This window comes from Symphalangus syndactylus, chromosome 22, assembly GCF_028878055.3.
Source record: "Symphalangus syndactylus isolate Jambi chromosome 22, NHGRI_mSymSyn1-v2.1_pri, whole genome shotgun sequence".
In the NCBI taxonomy this organism is placed as follows: domain Eukaryota; kingdom Metazoa; phylum Chordata; class Mammalia; order Primates; family Hylobatidae; genus Symphalangus; species Symphalangus syndactylus.
Genome location: NC_072444.2, coordinates 46,157,304 through 46,179,058, shown reverse-complemented (window position 1 = coordinate 46,179,058; position 21,755 = coordinate 46,157,304). Strand labels below are relative to the sequence as shown.

Here is a 21,755-nt window from a genome sequence, read left to right as displayed (position 1 = left end):
GGTAGACATGTTTTCAATTCAACGGGGAAATGCTTGCACTCCTATTCCCGATTTTAGGATCCCTACTAGTGTGACCAGTCATACTAGTCTACTCAAAACAGAGGGATTCCCAGGGATGTGGGATTATAGGTCCTAAAATTGAAGCAGTCTTAGGAAAGCCAGCACAGCCCCTCGCCTAAGTCACACTCAGTTCAGGGGTTTTGAATAGTTTAATGGAACTGGACCCAGGGCTTTGAATGCCAGATGAACAACTGAGTTTCATGCTTTGCCCAGCCACAGCTGAGTTCAGGGGCCAATATCCCTGAGGATATGCTGTGGTTTGAATAGGTGAGGTTAGGAAGGAGTGAGAATGAACCACTCAGCCCACTGACCAGCACTCGCTGAGTCTCTGCTGGGGTGCAGCACAGAGCACCAGGTGTGCTGAGATGACAGGAGGGGGGTGTGGGATTGTTTATGCCCTTAAATATTCAGTGCCCTGGGTGGAAACCCAAAATTGTGTGCAAGCAGTAATTACAGAACAACTGATCTTTAAAGCATGGAACTTGTATTCAAAGGGCATCACTAAAAGACTAGAGAAAGGAGAAATCAGAAGTAAAACTATGTGTAACCAAGATCCTGTTTCCCTACTGATTTTGGATAGAAGGCCAGACCTTCTCTGTGAAGGATAACACACTCTGTCTAGCTTATGCAGATATGCTGTCTTCATCAGAGAGAAGTCCTGCAAATATGCACATTTCAGACGCAGATCACATCAGCTGCTTTAGGTCTGTGAACAGGAAGTTCCATATGTGTACCTCTGTTCTCACACTGCTAATAAAGATATACTTGAGATTGGGTAATTTATGAAGAAAAAGAGGTTTAGAAGACTCACAGTTCCACATGGCTGGGGAGGCCTCACAATCATAGCAGAAGGTGATGGAGGAGCAAAGGCACATCTTACATGGAGGCAGGCATGCAGTACAAAAGGGGAAAAAGGCCCCTTATAAAATGATCAGATCTCATGTGAACTAACTCACTATCACAAGAACAGGATGGGAGAAACTACCCCCATGATTCAATTCTCTCCCTCCCAAAATACTTGGGGATTATGGGAACTACAGTTTAAGATGAGGTTTGGGTGAGGACAGAGCCTAACCATGTCAATATATATCATCCATTCTCTTTTTTTGTGTGTGTGAGACTATCTCCTTCTCTTGCCCAGACTAGAGTGCAGTGGCATGATTTCAGTAACCTGTGCCTCCCAGGCTTAAGCAATCCTCCGACCTCAACCTCTCAAGTAGCTGGGGGGACAGGCTCACACCGCCAAGTACAGCTAATTTTTGTATTTTGTATAGATATAGGATTTCACCATGTTGCCCAGGCTGGTCTCAAACTCATGGGCTCAAGCAATCCACCTGTCTCAGCCTCCCAAAGTGCTGGGATTACAGGTGTGAGCCACTGTGCCCAGCCTGTATGTGCCCATTCTAACAAGAGCTTACTTTATATTGGGAGCTGCAGAGGTTACTTTGGCTTGAGGTGGGAGATAGGGTCTTTGGTCATGTGTGTAGGTAGAGTGCTTCTCAAAACATGAGTGAAACTTTTACACACAGAGACACCAAGCTAAGCTTTCGGAGTTTAATATGGAATTTCCAGGTTAAATTATCTTTTTTATAACTCTGGGTATAGCAATGTTTTTTTTTGTGTGTACATGTATATGTATGTCCATGTGTGGTGATGTACATCCTGGTACAGATATGTATGTGCATGCATATGTGTATGCTTGCATTTGTCCATGCGTGTACATATATTGGTACATGTACACATATATTCATGTGTGTGGGTTTATACATGCCTATATATGCATATGGGTGCATGGTTGCCCATGTCCATGTATGCACAACATGTGCATGTATGTCCACATGCATAAACACGTGTGGGCAACTGTGTGCTATAACTGTATTGTATATATGTATATCTGGATATCTATGTTTCTGCATATTTGTGTATATATATATATGTCTCTGTGTTACAGGCACATGTATATGTGTGTGTGTAAATGTATGTCTATGCTTGCAAATGTACATGTACACATATGTTTCTTTCTGTATAGTGTCTGTGAATACATGTACATGCATGCCCATGCACGTGCACATGTGTTTGGGTGTGTGCATGCATGTTCTGCTCTGTGTGTATATGCGCATGTGCATATCTGTCATGTATATCTGTGTGCATGCACATGTGTGTACCTATATTTGCATATTTCTATGTATATGTATATTTGAATATCTACATGCATGTGTGTGTGCATGCACATGTGTAGCCCTGTACACATATATGTCAGTGTTTTGCATACACATGTATGTGTGCATTCATGTTTCTCTCTGTGTGTATGTGTACAGGAATACCTGTACATGCATGTCTCTGTGTGTGCATTTGTTTGTATGTGTATGTGCATATTCCTTTCTGCATGTATGTATGTATTCATAGCTGGACACGCATGTCCATGTGTGTGTCCATGTGTTTTGCTTCTTTTCTGAGTAGTCACATTTCCCAATTTGCTTTTTCTCTGTTATATCATGTGATCTCTCATTCTTGCTAGAGGCTATACTCATGGTTCTGATGATCTTGGACTGTGCTCATGTTTCAAAAGGAAGTGTCTGGAATGCATTGCCTTGGAGCTACCCTGAAGAGTAGGGCTGGGCCTTTAGTTAGATAACTCCAATGTCTTTATCTTTGGCTCATTTATCTTGGGACAGGCACGTTTCCTATAAAAGACTTTCCCATCGCTTGCTTAGAGAGAAAGAGGTTCTGAAAGTCGTAGTGCAGACAAGAGCTGGTGGATGTCAGGGTCTACTAGGTAAAAGTCCCTTTATGTCTCATTTTTTGGTGAGCACCCTTGCCTCAGCTATCAACACTACCCTCACCTACCTGTAATAACCCCTCAGTCTCATAGCACTTCTTTATTCATTTTCCAAGCAGTGTATTTATTTGGGGGGTATCAAGGGTACTTTTTAGAACTATTTTCTCTTTCGGTAAGATTGCTTTACTTGCGAGAGAATTGCTGTGAAGCTGGCTGGGGAAGAACAAAAGACTTTTAGATGCTAAGTCTTCTAAATGTAGAACCCACTCATATCAGTCACGGTTCAACCAATGGAGCATGACTAGTAGGAGATAATATATTGAGACTTATTGCACAGAATTGGTTCACGTAGTTATGGAGGCAAGGTATGATGTCTGAAATCCACTGGGTAGGCCATCAGGAAGTGCAGCTGGAACTCTCAGGCATGAGTGGAAGTTGCTGCCCCTAGGTGGAATTTCTTCTTCTTTGGGAAGTCTTAAAAGCCATTCTGCTCATAAGGCCTTGCAACTGATTGAATGAGACCCACACAGATTATCTAGGATAATTTCCCTTACTTAAAGTCAACTGATTATGGATGTCATTCATGTTTACAATGTACCTTTACAGCAGTACTTGGATGAGGGCTTGATTGAATAAGTGGGGACTATAGCCTACTCAATTTGACACATCCTTAGACCATTATAATACCCTCTCTTTATTTTTTATTGAAGTGAAATGCACATAAAATTAATCATTTTAAAGAATACAATTCAGAGGCATTTAGTATATCCACAATATCTTGCAACCATTGTTTCTATCTAGCTCTGAAACATTTTCATCACACACACACAAAAACACACACACACACACACACACACACAAAAAAAACAACAACAAAAAAAACCTCGGTACCTATTAAACAGTCACATCTCATCCTCACCCCTCCTCTTAGCTCCTGGAAACCACTAAGCTGCTTTCTGTCTGTATTGATTTACCTATTTGAGATATTTCCTATAAATGGAACCATACAATTTGTCACATTTTGTATCTCACTTCTTTCACTTAGCATAGTTTTTATATTTATAATATTGCAGCATGTAACAGTACTACATTCCTTTGTGTGGCTGAATAATATGTTGTATGCATACACCAGGTTGTTTTTTAAAAAATCTATTGTTCTTTCATGAACATTTGAATTGTTTCCATATTTTGGCTATTGTAAATAGGGCTGCTGTGAACGTGCATGTATATGTATTTATTTAAATACCTGTTTTTAATTATCTTGGGCATATCTCTGGGAGGAGATTTGTTGCCTTTTGAAAGCCATTAACACGCGAGGGCTAGCCCAGTGGAATCAATCAAGGAAATCATATATTACAAACTGTGCTTCCCACACTCTCACCATTCTCCTTGTCAATACAAAGAGATATTTAAAGATTATTCTGGTTGGATTTATTCTTTTAATTATCCTACATTTGTGTATCCAAGGGCAGGGTTGCCACACTTAACCCTATCAATTCTCAAATATAAGTTAATGAGGATAAGGACAATCATGGGGTAACATCCCAAGGTTATTCTCTAATATGTGGTTCAAGGAGATTTTGTTAGCAACTAGACTTGGGGCAAGTAGTAGAATTGGAGGCAGGAGTGTCTCTGCACTCATAAAGCCCTGTGACAGTGAGCAGCTGCCTTACATCTCTTGGTTGCAAATCTATCCTCTTTGAAATGTCAGAGACTGCCAGATGATCTTTGGAGTTTATTCTAGTTTTGAACATTATATGATTTTGTGATGTATGAAAATGTTATGAACTTTGGCTTTGAAAATTCTGATGCCAAATCTGACCCCAAAGTCATATTTCATGCTACTTTTTTAAAAGGGGAGAAAAAGAGAATTGAAATCCAATTTGCTGACCCAAATTGATGAACTTCTGGGCTGCAAGCAAACTACTTTTCAGTAGGTGATGAAAAAGAAATTGAGCTGGATGATATTTACAGTTAAAACATTAACATGCATTTAATAATCACATACAAACACAAGTGTGAATATCTTATGATATTTTATACTTTTATCCTGTGGAATTCCAAACTCCCCCTGCTTACCTCACCGGGCGGCATGGTGCCTTACCTTTATAACTGACACCTGTGCATGTACTGACCACATGTCCTGGGCTTCCCGTGGAAGTGCTCCTTTCATTGACTGCTGGCTGCAAACACGTACCCAGCCACTTTGACTGTTAATGAGCTCTCATTCTCATTTGAAATATATCATTACTTCTGTGTGTGGTCATCCTGGGTACTCTTCATCCTTTTCCTTTTTCTTGGCATAGTGAAAAAAATATGGAATTTGGAGTCTTATGCCACCAACTTCCATTGCAGTCTGGACTCTGAAGTATGATTGTTATGTGGATCCTGAAATCTTTTTGACAGCAGTTCCTAATTTATAGTACTGTGGTGACTGAAGCTGTGTAAGCTCTTAGTTCCAATTTAGGAGGGGCAGGTTGAAGGAATCTGGGACTCAAAGTGTTGGTCATGCCAAAGGCTTTAAAAGAGAAAAGAGGGAAATCGAAAGAGCAGAGTTATGTAATGGATGGGACTCAGGATCTCAAATCAGGACTTCTCGTTCCCCCTTGCATTCTTTGGTAAAATCTATGCCTGAAAATTGCTCATGACTTCATTCCATCTAATTTTTTTTTGAAGGATCAGAGGGATTTTTTATCATATGCATAGGAAAAAGTTTTATTATGCATCATTTATATCAGTCTTGTATCTTTGTGATTGACTCATTTTGAAGCTCTGATATAAGAATTTTGAAACTCTGAATAAGAATTTCCTTGTGTGAGGTTAGGAGGAGAAAATTGGAATCAAGGAGAGGAAGAAGAAAATTAGTTGACTCACTTATGAAGTGGATGTTATGAGTAATTTTAGGTGTCAGCTTGGCTGGGCTATGGAGTGCTCAGACCTTTGGTTAAACACTATTCTGAGTGTGTCTGGAAGAAGGTCTCCAGATGTAATCAGCATTAGCGTTAGTAGATAAGTAAAGCAGATTGCCCTCCCCAATGTGGGTGGGCTTCACTCAGTCGATGACAATTACTGAATAGAATCAAAAGGCTGAGTAACAGGGAACTCCTCCTGCTGACTGCCCTCAAACTGGAGCACTGGTCTTTCTCTACCTTTGGACTGAAACAGAAATATTAACTCTCTTGGTGATACAGCCATCTAGCTTTATGACTGGAATTGACACCCTCAGACCTGGATCTCCTGCTTGCTGACTGCAGGTCTGGGGACTTTTCCACCCCAATGATCATGTGAGCTAATTCCTTATACCATGTCTTTATATAATCCTGTTGGTTCTATTATTCTGGAGAACCCAGACTCATACAGTGGAGGTTTCAGTTCTGAAATTGCCCCTAGTGATCTAGATGTTCATCAGAAAAAAATGGCTCCCTTTTCTGTAAATAAGGTACTAAACATGTATTTTTCTTTGTGTTCTGCTTCTGGAAGCTCTAGAATTCCACAAGTTACATCTAAGTTATTGGCAATTGCAGTTTGCATCTCAACATGTCAAGAAACTTGAAGAGCACTGAATTCAGATTTCAGCTTACTATATCTCTTGGACACACATCTTCAGTGGTCATAAGTAATATAAAAACCCCTTCTAACCAGGGCTTCCATAGATGGTGAGGGATGGGTTAACATACTTTTCTATCATAGTTAGCCATTCCTCCCTGCTCCCCAAATATTGCTTGTCTCTAATTCCTTTCTGTTCCTTTGGGAGGGAGATGCTTATTATTAAGCATCAGTAGAAACACATCTGGCAGCGAGAGCTGACACTTGCACAGGTGACAGGAGTAGGACAGTATAATGGTGAGAGCTTGAGACCTGACATTGGACAGACAGAGCCTGAAGCTTGGCTCAACCACAGGTAGCTGAGACCCTGGCAAGTTCCTCCCTTTATCTGGCCTCAGTTTTCTAATCTGAAAACCAGGAATCATCATTGCAATCTACCAGAGTTGTTTTGTTTTGATGATTAAGTAACTGTGTATGTATGTATTATATGCTTTTACACACACTACTTAGTGCACAGTGACTGCTAAATATTTAAGTGCCATATGGAGGTAATTATAGCTGGGGAATCTGAAAATGAAGATGAAAGAAAGAACTGTGAAATTCAGTCTAGAAAGAAAACTTGGCAGAAAAGAAACTTCAGGCCTCCTATTCTCTCTGTTTTACCACATTTTCATTCCTGGCATGGGAGACCCCTATACAGCCTGGTCTTGCAGAGCCAGGCCCTGTAAAGTCGAGCAGTGGAGGTGGAATGGGACAGAGAGGCAAGTCCAAGACCTGAAAAGCCAGGATGGTTTTTTGTTTTACTTTATCTGAAATGCAATGAGAAGTCATCAATGATTTTTTTTAAAGAAGATTGGTTTCTTTTTCTAATAATTTTAACTTTAATAATATTTTAGATACAGAGGGTACATGTGCAGGTTTGTCACTTGGGTATATTGCATGATGCTCGAGTTTGGGATATGATTGATTTCATCACCCAGTATTGAGTATAGTATTCGACAGTGAGTTTTTTAACCCTTTCTCCCTTTTAATAGTCCTCAGTGTCCATTGTTACCATCTTTTTGTCCATCCTAATGTTTATCTCCCACTTATAAGTGAGAACATGCAGTGTTTGATTTTCTGTTCCTGCGTTAATTCATTTAGAATAATGACCTCCAGCTGTATCCATGTTGCTGCAAAGGACTTGATTTCATTCTGTTTTATGGCTGCATAGTATTCAATAGTGCATACATACCACATTTTCCTTATCCAATCCACCATCGATGGGCATGTAGTTCGATTCCATGTCTTTGCTATTGTGAATAGTGCTATAATGAACATGAGTGCATGTGTCTTTTTGGTAAAACAATTTATTTTCTTTTTTAATATATACCTAGTAATGGGATTGCTGTGTTGAATGGTAGTTCCGTTTTAATATCTTTGAGGACTCTCCAAACTACTTTCCACAGTGGCTGAACTAATTTGGATTTTTTGACTTTTTAATAATAACTATTCTGATTCATATGAGATGGTATCTCATTGTGGTTTTGATTTGCATCTCTCTAACAATTAGTAATGTTGAGCATTTTTTCATAAGTCTGTCACTATTATGTCTTCTTTTGAGAAATGTCTGATCATGTCCTTTGCCCTTCTTTTTAGTAAGGTTAGCTGTTTTTAGCTTGCTGATTTAAGTTTCTTATAAATTCTAAATATTAGACCTTTGTCAGTTGCATAGTTTGCACATATTTTCTCCCATTGTGTAGGTTGTCTATTTACCCTGCTGATTTCTTTTGCTATGCAGAAGCTCTTTAGTTTAATTAGGTTACATTTGTCAATTTTTGTTTTTGTCGCAATTGCATTTGAGGATGTGGTCATAAATTATTTGTCAAATCTAGTGTCTGAAATGGTGTTCCTAGCTTTTCTTCTAGGATTCTTATAGTTTGAGGTCTTGCATTAATTTTTTTTTTTTTTTTGAGAGAAAGAATCTCGCTTTGTCACTCAGGCACCCAGGCTTTAGTGCAGTGGCACAATCTCAGCTTACTGCAACCTCTGCCTCCCAGTTTCAAGTGATTCTCCTGCTTCAGCCTCCCAAGTACCCGGGACTACAGGCATGCACCATCATGCCTGGCTAATTTTTGTATCTGTAGTAGAGACGGGGTTTCACCATGTTGGTCTCCAACTCCTGACCTCAAGTTATCTGCCTGCCTCGGCCTCCCAAAGTGCTTGAATTACAGGCTTGAGTTACCACACCCAGCCTTACATTTAATCTTTAATCCACCTTGAGTTAATTTTTGTATATTGTGAAAGGTAGGGGTCCACTTTCATTCTTCTGCATATGGATAGTCAGCTATCCCAGTGCCATTGATTGAATATGGAGTGAGATAGGATTCTTAAATACAGCATTTTCTTGTCTTTTCCTAGAGAGTTCTTTTCTAAGCTCTTTTCTAAATTTTATGCTTTTGATTTTAGCGTAAAGTATTTTTGTAGGCATTCACTCAAGTGCTCCTTTATGATATAGCTGGTGTTTATTGATTAAACTAAACTGCAAACACACTTCTTGTCTGTTAGTGCTAATGCCAATAATTGCTATGATAAAAATAGTAGTAAGTGCTTTTGGGTTTTATTATCATTTCAGATAAGGTTTGTCCTCTGGATCAGTGATTTTTTTTGGTTTTATTAAAATATTTGAGTGATTTAAACCAAGACAGTATTATTGCCACTGTTATATGTGCTAGGATGCTGGGAATAAATATTTCAAAGGTAGTCATATACTGTCATTTTTTAGAAGAATTACTGAGTTTTAGTCAACTGGCATTTATTTCACCAAAGCTATTTATCCAACTCTATTGACTTGTATCTGTAAATTCTATAAGGGTAGAACTTTGGGAGTATTAGAAATAATATACATAGATTTCAGGAGAATAGCTCTTTAGATTTATTACTTTTATCCTGATTTGAGAGGTGAGAAAATCAATGTTCAGTATCTTGTCCAAGCTTTCTCTAGTACATGCTGTTGGTGCCCTATCATAGTCCCTGCCTTTACCACTTCAATGCCAGCTCGGTTACAACCTCCACACATGAAATTTTGCTAAAATCTTTCTCTGGTCATAGACACTTGTTTTCCCTATCTATATGGCAATCCGGAAGTGCCCAGGTATTGCTTCCTCCTGGGAATTATCTTCAGCCAATTATAATGTGAGCTGATGCATTAATATCTTAGCTCCCTCACCATCCATAGAGATAAGTCTGATTGTGTTTTTCATTGGCTCCTGGTGTTTTCCTAGTAAGTTTAAGCTCTCTTTGTCCAGTGCTGGTTGGTTTCCTTAATGTTTCCTTCCCCTCCTTATCTCTGCCACTACCCTGTCAGTGCTTTCTTCACTTCTCAAATAAACTGCTTGCACTCTAATGCCTGCCTTGGTATCTGCTTCAGAGCAAATTTAAACTATAACAGTCACCATCCATTCTTCGATTGGCTGACCTGGTATGCAAAGCCAGATTTGCTTGATGCCAACAATATATTTATTCCACTATGTGATGTAGCCCTAAATAAAAGGCATATAAGGCATAAAACCCATTTCACAGAGCTTCTAATCTTAGATAGACAATACATTAGTGCAGGAAGTTTGAAGGCATAATAAAAATAGCTGAATCAAAGTAAAATGCTAGCTGAAAGACTAATTAGAACAGCCTTAGTTATGAGCTGGTAAGTGTATAGAGACATACATGGGTGGAGAGTCTCCTTCTACAGACAGACATGTTAGATCTTAGAACATAATGTATAAACTAGTGCTGTGTATTTACTATGTGCCAGGCAATGAGCTAAAAAGAGCTTTACCTTCATTATTACATTTAATGCTCACAAAAAAAGTATGCGGTGGAATCTATTGCGGTGTATTAAAACATCTCATAATTTAGTAGCTTAAACCAATATCCATTTTACAATATCTCACCATTTTGTGGGTTAGAAAGTTAGGCGGAACCTACTAGAGTTCTTCAGCTACTTGTGACATTGACTAAGTCTCAGTCGCTAGGTGATATATGGCTAGTGGCTGGGATAGTCTGGAGGATCTAAATGAACTTGCTCACATGCTGGGTGCCTTGATGGGGGTATCTGGAAGGCTGAGCTCAGTTGGCCTTTCTTGCTCTGTTTAGTCTGAGGCCCTCTCCACAGTCTCTCTAGTAGGCAGAAAGTATCAGCCCTCTTGAAAGCTAGTCTCAGAACTGGCACGGAATAATTTTCAATGTATTCTAGTGGAGAAAGCAGTCACAAATCAGCTCAGATTCAAGAGGAAGGGAAATAGACCCCATCTCTCGGTGAAGGGCATGATGACGATGACGATTACTGTCCTTTTTGATCTACAATATGCAGGCACTATATTCATCCCCATTTTATAGATAAGAAAACTGAGCCCAAAAGATATCATGTAATCTGTCCAAGGATACAGTGTTAATGTTGAACCCTGGAAGTCTGATTCCTTGGCGATAAAAATCTGTTCTAAAGGGGAAACTGTGTACATACTTAATAGAAGGCAGGTGTAGAGAAGAAGAAAGTTTATTTGTTAGAAGAGAGTTGAGGCAGGGACTGCCTATCCAACATTCAATGTTCACTCTCTTTTTCTTAATTAAATACAATGGTGTTTGTTGTTTGTTGTTTTTGTTTTTGAGGGAGTAATATTCCCAATTAGAAACAGTATATTTCCTAGCCTCCACTGAGTTAAGAATGGCCATGTGACATTGTCCTGGACCATGTACTATAAGCAGAAGTCACTAGAGTTTTCCGAATGGCCCAGCTTCACAAATATGGGCCCTTCACCTTCCCTGCTTTCTTCTCCCTGGAATATAGGGGCGATGGCTAGAGCTTCTAAAGTCATTAAGGCTATCTAAGGCTACAGTCTATGGAGAGGGAAGTATGAGTCTAGAAAGAATTCTGGGCCTCTGATGATCTAGAAGCAAGATACCAACTTTGGACCGCCTAATATCAGACTTCTCATTAACCGCAAATGAATTAAACTCTGATATTATTTGAGCCACTGTTTTCTTCTTGATATATGCAGTCAAATGTAAATTTAACTTACGAGGATGATTTATGTTTTTGTACTTTCTGGAATCAGATGGAGAAATTGGGAAGGAAATGCTACTATTATAGTAAAATCAACAGCCATGCTAGAAGAACAATGATATCAATTTCCAAGAACTGATGACTCTGTGAGCTGGACAATCCCTTAGGGGTTCCTTGCCCTACAGAAAAGTCAACGGATGAATTTATGTTTGCTCACATCTGGGTCACTGAAACCAGTCTGAGCTCCATTATACTGGCAGCCACCTAATCACGTAGCAAAGAAAAATATTCAAGAGATAAAACAAGAAAGCATAACATGAGTTCTGAGGCAAGAGCTCTAGATAAAGAATTCTGTAGGATGCAGAGAAGGGACCGTTCTCTTTAAACTGAGCTGAGCGGGAGGTTTTCTGCAGGAGGAGGCTTCTGGACTGGGCCAAGCCCTACTGGTGAGTGCTATACTGTAATTGTGGCATGCTTGCTTGAAGAGCTAAGCAGGCAGCCTTTATGCAGACACAATATCCAATGTTTTGTTCTCAGTTCGACCTCAATTAGTATTTACTGAATTGAATTTGTGGTGTGATTTGAAGCGGGCTGCAAAACACACTAGTTCCAAAATGCCTCCTATACAGAAACCCCAGAAATATGTTTTTTCTTTGCATGAAGGCGTTGAAGAGTTTCAAAATATAAATATGCTATCTTGAAGAAGAGCACAGTAAGCAATCATCACGCATTATTACCTTATTAGGTTGCCAGTCAGTTAACAACTTGTTTCATTAGGAAGGAAGGGTGTTTGACTCTCTAGGATGGGCAAACTTTGCTGAAGAAGGTTAATAAGTTTGGGGGGAAAATGATTGCTAAATTATGAGAAAAGTATATAGAATAGAATTTAAAGGTTCAGTCACTGGGAGCATTGACAATTACAAAAGGAAGCCAGTGTACCATCCTCCAGGCTGGGACTGGGTTCACAGAGGCTGGGTTCAAATCTCAGCTCTGCCACTTTCTGGCTGCTATTTTGGGCACCTTATTTAACCTCTTTTATTTCCATTTCTTTGCCTTAAAATCGGCAGAGTAATACAGAAGATGGTCCAGTGTCATCAGGCCCTTAAAGCAGAATGTAGTGCACATTAGAGAACGATTTGTGAGAAATATTATGCAGTCTTCATTTTACTCAGTACAGCAGGATGGTAAAACTGACCACATAAGCTGAAACTGGGTAAAGCAATCTTAATAAGAACTATGGTAGTTCCATGACCTTTAAAATTTGTCGTCAAAGCAGTGTGTTGTCTTTCCAAGTCTTAATGCTACTGTATGCCATTTCTCTGCATGATGGTCCACTTAACCTGGTAGAAGCTCCATAATTAGTGTCTCCTAGTATTATTATGCAGCAATAACTACAAAGGGCATCCTGAGTGGAATGTAATATTGCCTTGTAGTATGAGATAACCTGCTACGGGTTAGAATCAGAATGCAGGAGACTTGGCACTATAAAACATAAAAAGGCAAGCAACACTGGATACTGTATATAATGGTCACCTGTGGGACCATTTTTTTTTTTTGGCTGGACTCCAGTCCCCAGAGAATAGTTCCACTTTTACAAATTGATAACAGCCAAATTTAGATCATTCAACTTAGGCTCTCTGGATCTTTATAGAGGCCAGTATATGACTCATCAGAAATAACTGACTTTTAAATTGTAAAAAGTATATTTCATAAAAATGTATATGATAAAATTACATATATATATGAGACATCAGAATATGTATAGCAGTTAGATATAACTCATCAAAAATGATCACATTTTAAACACATATATCATATGTGTTTTATGACATATGTGTTAAAAAATCTCACTTGGCTTTCAAAGATTGGCTTACATGAGTGTAACTGACTGTTGGTTGCCTACCCAGCATCCATTTTGACTCCCTTTCCTTTACCAACAGGGCTTATAGTTGGATTTTCTGTTACTTGTTTTAGAAAGACTTTTAACAAATAAAATTTGCAATATGCTTACTTCTGTAATAAAAAGTAGATAATATTAAGTCACTGAAGATGACCAGTATGGCTTTTACATTTTTTTGGTGTTCTTAACTTCACAACTTATAATTCTTCATTGGAGTAGGATATATTTCTATGATTAATTTTAAGCTTTGCTAAAAAACCTCTCTTGGAATATGCAGTACCCTTGTCTTGCTCATTTCCTTTAACAAAGTAAACAACATAGGTGTAAACCAGTACGCGTGAGTCATTTATTCTGACTCCACATCAAGTAAATAATGAACAACCTAGGAGGAATTATTTTTGTTTCTTTCAGTCCCAAAGAAACGAGATTTTATATCAACATGCAAATCCTGCTGTTTTTTATTTTCTTTTTTCTTTTTCTTTTTCTTTTAAAGACAAAATCTTGCTCTGTCACTGAGGTGGGAATGCAATGGCCTGACAATGGCTCACTGCAGCCTCAACCCCCAAGGTTCAAGTGATCCTCCCGCCTCAGCCAACTGAGTAGTTGGGACTACAGAAACACACCACCACACCAGCCTAATTTTTAAATTCTTTATAGAGACCGTCTTGCCATTTTGCCAGGGCTGGTTTTGAACTCCTGGGATCAAGTAATCCTCCTTCCTTGGCTTCTCAAAATACTGGGATTGTAAGAGTGAGCACCGCACCTGGCCTTCAAGTCCCGGTCTTAATGCCAACAAGGTGATTTTTATTTAAAAATCAGCAGAATTGGCATTAGGAATATAATACCTAGGAGTTTTTAATTTGGATATGTAGCTAAAGTTTTACTGATTCAGCACTCACTGTCTTACATCCATCCAGGGGCCTTTACATAATGCATGTTATCAAGAAACCCAGTTAAAAAGTGAAAAATTAATTTAGCCAGGTAGTTAGTTGCCCAGTTGAAATAATGAATTCTCAAATGGTAGAAGGTTTGTTTACTGAATTGACTTGGTTTTTTTTTTTTTTTTTGACTTCTTGTATCATTAATATCCATCTATCATCTATCTATCTATTTCTTCATCCTTTTATCTGTCAGTATGTGTGCATTTTTATATAAGAAGACTTATGGAAGACCTGTGAAGTGCCAGACCTTATGCAATGTGGACCCATTTGTTCATTCAAAAACATTACTGCTGTGTCCAAGGTACTTTGCTAAGAAGTAGCGCCAGGTATGGTGGCTCACATCTGTAATCCCAGCACTTTAGAAGTCTACAGTGGGAGGATTGCTTGAGCGCAGGATTTTGAGACCACATGGGCAACATAGTGAGACCCCTTCTCCACAACAAATTTTAAAAAGTAGCCAGGTGTGGTGGCATGTGCATGTAGTCCCTGCCACTGGGGTGGCTGAGGTGGGAGCATTGCTCAAACCTTGGAGGATGAGGCTGCAGTGAACCATGATCTTACCATTTCACTCCAGCCTGGGTGACAGAGCAAGACCCTGTCTCAAAAAAATAGAGAAATAGGTGGTAAGTTATAAGCAAAACAGGAACCCTTTCTTCATGAAACTGATGATCTAGAGTGGTACATAAGGGAAGACTCAATAACCACACACATGGACACACATGTAATTATGAAGTTAGTGAAAGAATCAGAAGGGAAATCAACTGTTTTTAGTGGTAGAGAATCTGACAGTGGGAGGAGGGAGGAGTGCTCCTTAGGAAGGTGCCCAAGGAAGTCCTCTGTGAGGAAAAGACTTTCAGTCTGACACCTGAAAAAAAGGAGCTTGTCATGCAATGCTTGGGGGAAGGCCATTAGGCAGCGTGAAGAGTCGGTGAACAGGCTCTGCCTTGTAAAGCTTGTGGGGTCACTGTAAACAGAACAGACATCGTGATGTGTGGCAACCAGGCTTGCATTGCCATTCTGGTTCCATATCAACAGTTCATTTAGTTTTAGGTACCAAAATGCTGAGAATAATGGAGAGAAATATTCCCTGTGCATTCCTGGCAAAGTTGTAAGAAATATTAGTGAAGTTCTAATCAGAACTTGGCTTGCTTCATCAAAGAGAGAGTTCTGGATAACATGCTGTGGATGTAAATGTAAAAGTAAAGAAAATATGTTTATCGAGGTCAAGAATGAAAAAGTTTGAAATGCATGCACACACACCCGCACACACGAATATCGCTGATTAGATGCCATTATTGTTGATACTGAGATATTTATTTTTTCATTCACTAATTTATTTTACTAATATTGGCTTGACACTCTGTATTGGAAACGGTTCTGGTTGATGTCAATGAAGTCTTGAAAAGGACAGCCTTTCTTAAAGCAAGAAGGGGAGGACAGACAAAATGGCAAAGCAAAGGCAGCCTAACAGAATTAAGCAAAATGCCTTAGGAATATGGAAGTTCTTTTTTTGGTTTCTTTTGAGACAGAGTTTTGCTCTTGTCACCCAGGCTGGAGTGCAATGGCCCAATCTCAGCTCACTGAAACCTCTGCCTCCTAGGTTCAAGTGATTCTCCTCCCTCAGCCTCCCAAGTAGCTGAGATTACGGGTGTGTGCCACCATGTCCAGCTAATTTCTGTATTTGTAGTGGAGATGGGGTTTCACTATGTTGGCCAGGCTGGTCTCAAACTCCTGACTTTAGGTGATCCACACGCCTCGGCCTCCCAAAATTCTGGGATTACAGGCATAAACCACCACGCCTGGCTAGGAATATGGAAGTTGTTAACCTGCTCTGACTCCTACCTATCTCTTCAGTGTCATCTTTTGCCTTATTTCAGACAGAGTTAACTTCATTTTTCAGTGTCTTAAATGTGACCCACTACTTCCTCTTTACTTTGTAAAGGCTTTGTTTTGTGCCTGAAACATGTAACCATCTTCTATTCATCATTTAAGCCTTTATTTAAATATATTTATTTCAAGCAATCTTTTTTAAATCAGTGTTTCTCAAAATGTGTTCCATGAACCATCTATATCATAATTACCTGAAAATGTGTTCTTTAAATTGCAGATTTTTGCACACCATCCCCAACCACACCCTCTGAATGAGTAGAGAACCATAAATATACACATTAGTACATTTTCCTGAAAGTTCTTTTGCATTCTCAGTCTGATCACTGTTACCCTAGATTTGTCATGGGTGTCTTTTATGTGTCCATGGACATAATGATCTCCCTCTACTGTAAGATTTATTGCCTGAAATCTTTGCTGGTCTGCTAAATTAATCCACCAACATGATTGAAAGCTCACGGAGATAGGAAGACTGTGTTTGCTAGTCATTGTAAGTCCACTATCAAACATGGAGCTGTGTCTAGGTGGCCAATAATTAGACATATGTTTTGCAGAGCAGGTACAGAAGTTATCCAGGTCATAAAGGGACAGAACGGTCTTCCAGGAAGAGAGAATCATGTCTGAGCAAGTTAGCTCAGATCATACACAGCAGACAGGTTGGATGTGTAGCTGGGAGACTGGGTGTTAGTGAGTGAATGGCTGTTAAGTCAGGCTAGAGAAATAAAATTGTGTTTAGCTTATCAACAATCCATACCTACAGAAAAGTGTCAAGCATAGCATAATAGAAAAAAAAGGGCGGAGGGGGGCTATGGCCGTGAAACCTAGGTTTCAGGCCTGAATTGGCCTTGGACTGATTAATTTACTTTAAACAATTACTTGACCTTATGTGTTTTGTCTTTCCAAACTGGAAGTTGTGTATAATTATCTCACTTTCTCACTTTATAAGGAAAGATATTTACATAGGACATACAAATGAGCATACTAAGATAAACATAAAAGCAGTAAGCAAATGCCAAGTGTGTGTGTGTGTGTGTGTGTGTGTGTGTGTGTGTGTTTAAATTTGACAATCCTCTTTAAGCATTGAAAGATTTATTTATTTCTTGGATTTTGGGTCCTCCTTGTAGTTAAGTTTTTAAACCGTTTGTCCCTTACCTGAAAGCTACAATGAACTCCAAAGGGAAAAATTTTCACTTGTATATATTTCTCATACCTTCCATTAACATTGATTCCGCTTAATTATATTTTACCTTGACACAACATTTTACTCTTATAAGCTCCTGTTGTATGGGTCTGTATGGTTTTGTGTTGTTACACTTCAGAATTCAAGTGTCATAAGTAACTTTTCACACATAGAAAATGTCATGTTACAATCTAGAGCAATGTCTGTTTTTAGCAAATTGCTGATCTTTTCGTGTTTCTTTCATCTAAAAAACACACATACACACACAAACCTGCCTGCACAAAATTATCCTGGATTCATTCTATCACTCTCTTCCTGTAAAACAATTGCGAATGTGTAAAGTGTTGTGCATTCTGAGGCTACACTTGGCTCTTTGCTACTTTCTCTGGCATCACAGATCTACTAGCTTTAATAGAGGAGCATAGCTTTACTTACAAGAAATAAAGGTGTTTGCAAAATAATGTAGAAAGTCAAATTTCAAATGCCCAAATACGTTAGTTTAAAATAAGTTAAGTCATTCAAAATTGGAGTGCTACATTTGTTCCATTGTGTATCAGTAGTAAGTGGAAACGTAGCAGAGTTTCACAGCAAGCATATTACTATCTACACCATAGTTCTAAATCCAACAATAGTTGGGCACTGAACAGGGCCACTGAAGCCAGGCAACAGAGTTTGGAACTGATGAATAGTAGGAGGAGTAAAAGATTTTACTATTACTGCTAACTACCCCACGGCCTGTTCCTCCTAACAGTATGCTTTTATTATGGCGAGATGTTAGTCAAAGGATGAACATTTAGTTAGACTGGAGAATAAGTTCAAGGGACCTATTGTGCATCATGGTGACTGCAGTTAATAATAAAATATTATATATTTGAAAATTGCCAAGAGTAGATTTTAAGTTTTTTCACCACACACAAAAATGGTATATAAGGTGATCCCCCATGTCACGTTAAACAGCTTGACTTAGCCATTCTACAATGTATGCATATATCAAAACATCATGTTGTGCAATACAAATATATACAAAAACCAAACAAATGCATAAAATACCAAAGACACATTAATGGTTATTGTGCTATAAATTTGATTTATATTATTGTATTTATTTCTGACAAAATTCATGTGGTAGGTACTATTATCCCTATTTTATAGTGGATAACATTGAAGAAATGTGGAAACAGATATCATATGGGCAAGTTCATGATTCATCAACTTAGGTCGACCTATTTCCAACCTGTACCTATCAGCAGCTCATGCTGTTTTTACATCACCCTTGGAGGACATGGGGCTAAAATCAAAAGAGAATCAAGAACCATATTTTGATGATATTTAAAATGTATTGAGTGAGAGAAACCAAGTCAATTTCAAATAAGACATTTGGATATGCTGTTGTTTTTTCTTTCCAAGATACCTTTGATTTCTTAAGACAATGACAAGACTTTTGAACACTGTAATTCTTTTTTTTGGATAAGATTTCTATGTTAGAAAATCTTGGGAAAAGTGAAACCGGGAACACTGGTATTTTTCGGTGGTGTCGCCTTTGCTTGCATTCCCATTTTGTCAGCTTTTGAGGAGCCATATTCACTATTAAGTTTGTCTTCAACATCCATTCTCTAACACAGCACATAAAACAGTCCGCTCATCTAACTCCACATGAATCTAATGTAATTTTAACCTAAAAACAGAAAAATGAATTAGGAAATACATTTGTCTTTAATATAATACAGAGTTCAGTGATTTCTGTGAGGCATTTAACCAAAATAACTTGTGCTTTCCTTAGTTTTTGTAACCCATTTTTTTAGATAATTTATGTAAAACTATTTTACTCTACAGGAGATATTTTGTAGGGTTTTTTTTTTTGGGGAGAGGCTGAATTGCTTAGATACAGTTTGGCATTTAAAATCATAAAGACTCGGGTTTAAATCTCAACCCTGCTACGTGATCTTCAGTACATCTTTGAGCTTCTTCGAGTCCCAGTTACTTCATTTGTAAATTTTGAAGGTTGAGAGCACATATCCGGAAGAACTTTTGAGGGGAATAGAAATAATTCTTCGACAACAATTATTGCAGTTGTATGTAGCTACTTAGTGAGTGGTGAATGTTGAGTATTTTGCAGCTTTAAAATTATTGTTTTTATCAAATTATTATAGCATACTACATATCAGTTAACGCTATTATAAGAAATTAAAATCATTTAGAACCTTTCTAACTTTTGTCTTATTTTTGTTTTTTCCCTCTCCATCTGTGTAAGAATCTGTGAAATAATGATCTGGAGCATTATGTGGAGAATATTTTCTCCTATCAGGGATTCTTGTTCTTTGCATTTCTTTTCAGAAACACCTCAAGATTTCTGTCCTTATAATACATCTGGAAGAAGCACACTTCCCTAGAGATAGGGCTTTATTTAAAACATCTCTTCATTCAAGGTGAGAATGTCATTTGCTGGCATTTCCCCCGACTTATCTATGTGCCTATTCTTACATCTGGAGTGTGTCATGACAGTCACTATAGTGATGTCCTCCAGGGACCTGGACACTATGCAGGCTTCTTTCCCACTGAGTACTGGGAATGAGAGCTGGCAATGTTGACTTAGATCCTTCAGGCAGAACTACAATGAATTGTCACTTTCCATGTTCTGAAATCCTGCAATGCAAAAACCTCATGATAGTTTATTCTCCTCTTGCCTTTTCTTCTGCCTCTTCCTCTAAATATTTCTGATCTTTAACTCTACCACCAATCTGTAGCTAATGCATATTCTGAATTGTATCTGGGTACACTTAGTTCTGGTGCCACCAGCAAAAAGCATCTAGTCCGTTAAAGATTTTGTGAGATGCTTTATGTGGGACACAGTCTTTTAATGCTCATCATAACAAACAAACATATGTGATCCTTTCATGAATAAGCAGCAAATATATACCAATGCTGTATGAGATTTATTTGAATATTTGGAGACAGAAGTTTTCTCATACATCTCAGAGTTCTTTTATATTTGAAGAAGTGGCACTTCACATTATTATTGGATTTTCATTATCATTTTTGGGAAAGTTCTCACAAAATCTCAGACCTGAAGTTGTAGACAGAACTATAGAGCACAAAGATGTCTGCATCCTAATCCTCAGAACCCAAGAATATATTAGGCCATATGTCAAAGAGGAAGTAAAGTTGCAAAAGTAATTAATGTTGCTCATCAGCTGTATTTGAAATAGGAAGATAATCCTGTATTATCAGGATGAATCCAGTGTAATCAAAATGGTCCTTAAAAGTGAAAGGAGATAGAAGAGAATTATAGGTTGAAGTAGGTATGAAAGAAAGGCACAGAGAAATGTAACATTGCTTGCCTTGAAATAGAGAAGGAGTCTACAGAAGCCATGGGATGTGGGTGGCTTCTAGAAGCTAGAAAAGGCAAGGAAATGTAATAGTCCCCAAGAGCATCAAGAATTAATGCAGCCTTGCTGATACTGGATTTTTAGCCCAATGAGATCGATGGCAGACTTCAAATGCACAGAACTGCAAGATAGCACACTTGTGTTTTAAGCTGTTTAAAGTCATTTAATTTTGTGGCAATTTGTCACAGTAGCCACATAACAATACACGATTGATTTTTTATGTAAAAAGACAGAGATGATAAGTTGGCTAAGTTTACATGGGTGTTGATGAAGGAGAGTAAAATTAGAGCAAAACTTAAAAAAGGCATTATTAAAGGAGGTTAATTTCTCATTTTCTTCCATATCCTTATCATATCTCTTAATGTTGCCAACATAATGCATGCTTACAGATCAATGGAGGCTCTTTGACCATTTATGAATCAAAATAAAATTATAATCTATGCTGGTAGATGAGAGAGTCCCTACCGCCTTTCGAAAAACAAACACATTATCTTAATAAATAACCATTGGAACCATCTCGGTATGTGAAGACTCTTACACCTTAGGAAAAAAAATGGTTCATTATGCATTGCAGTTTTATATAATTGCATCATAGTAGTTTGTTCAATTGACTCTTTTAAGAAAAAGAAATGGAATACTGAGTAATCTTGCCACAAATCTTGAAGAAAACGAGACATTTGATCTTGCTGTGAATCTCAAATTATTGCATGTTCATCTTTTATAAAGTCTCAAAAATACTTTAGGAAGTTGAATGCTGTCATAAAAAACCCATGCACACCAATCAGTTCCATGGACAGAACCAAGCAGGTGGAAATCTTGAATAAAAGGTCAGTCTACACAGGTGGCTTAAAATAATTTACACAATAAATCTTTGGAAGGACAACATTGACTTTTAATCTCTCTACCTCTTTATTTTTTTTCTCTTGCTACATTTTTGAGTGAAGTGTTGTAATGAACATCATAGGGTGCTTGCACTAATCACCAGCATCCAAAGATAAATGATGATGGGGATAATGATACAAATTTTATAAAACACCT

General features: G+C 38.2%; 1 protein-coding gene across 5 annotated transcripts in view; it reads left to right on the top strand.

Annotated features, from left to right (window-relative positions):
• CNTNAP5 (contactin associated protein family member 5) overlaps positions 1-21,755 on the top strand; it is an 884,209-nt gene that overhangs the window by 843,861 nt on the left and 18,593 nt on the right. The gene's annotated exons all lie outside the window — the stretch shown is intronic.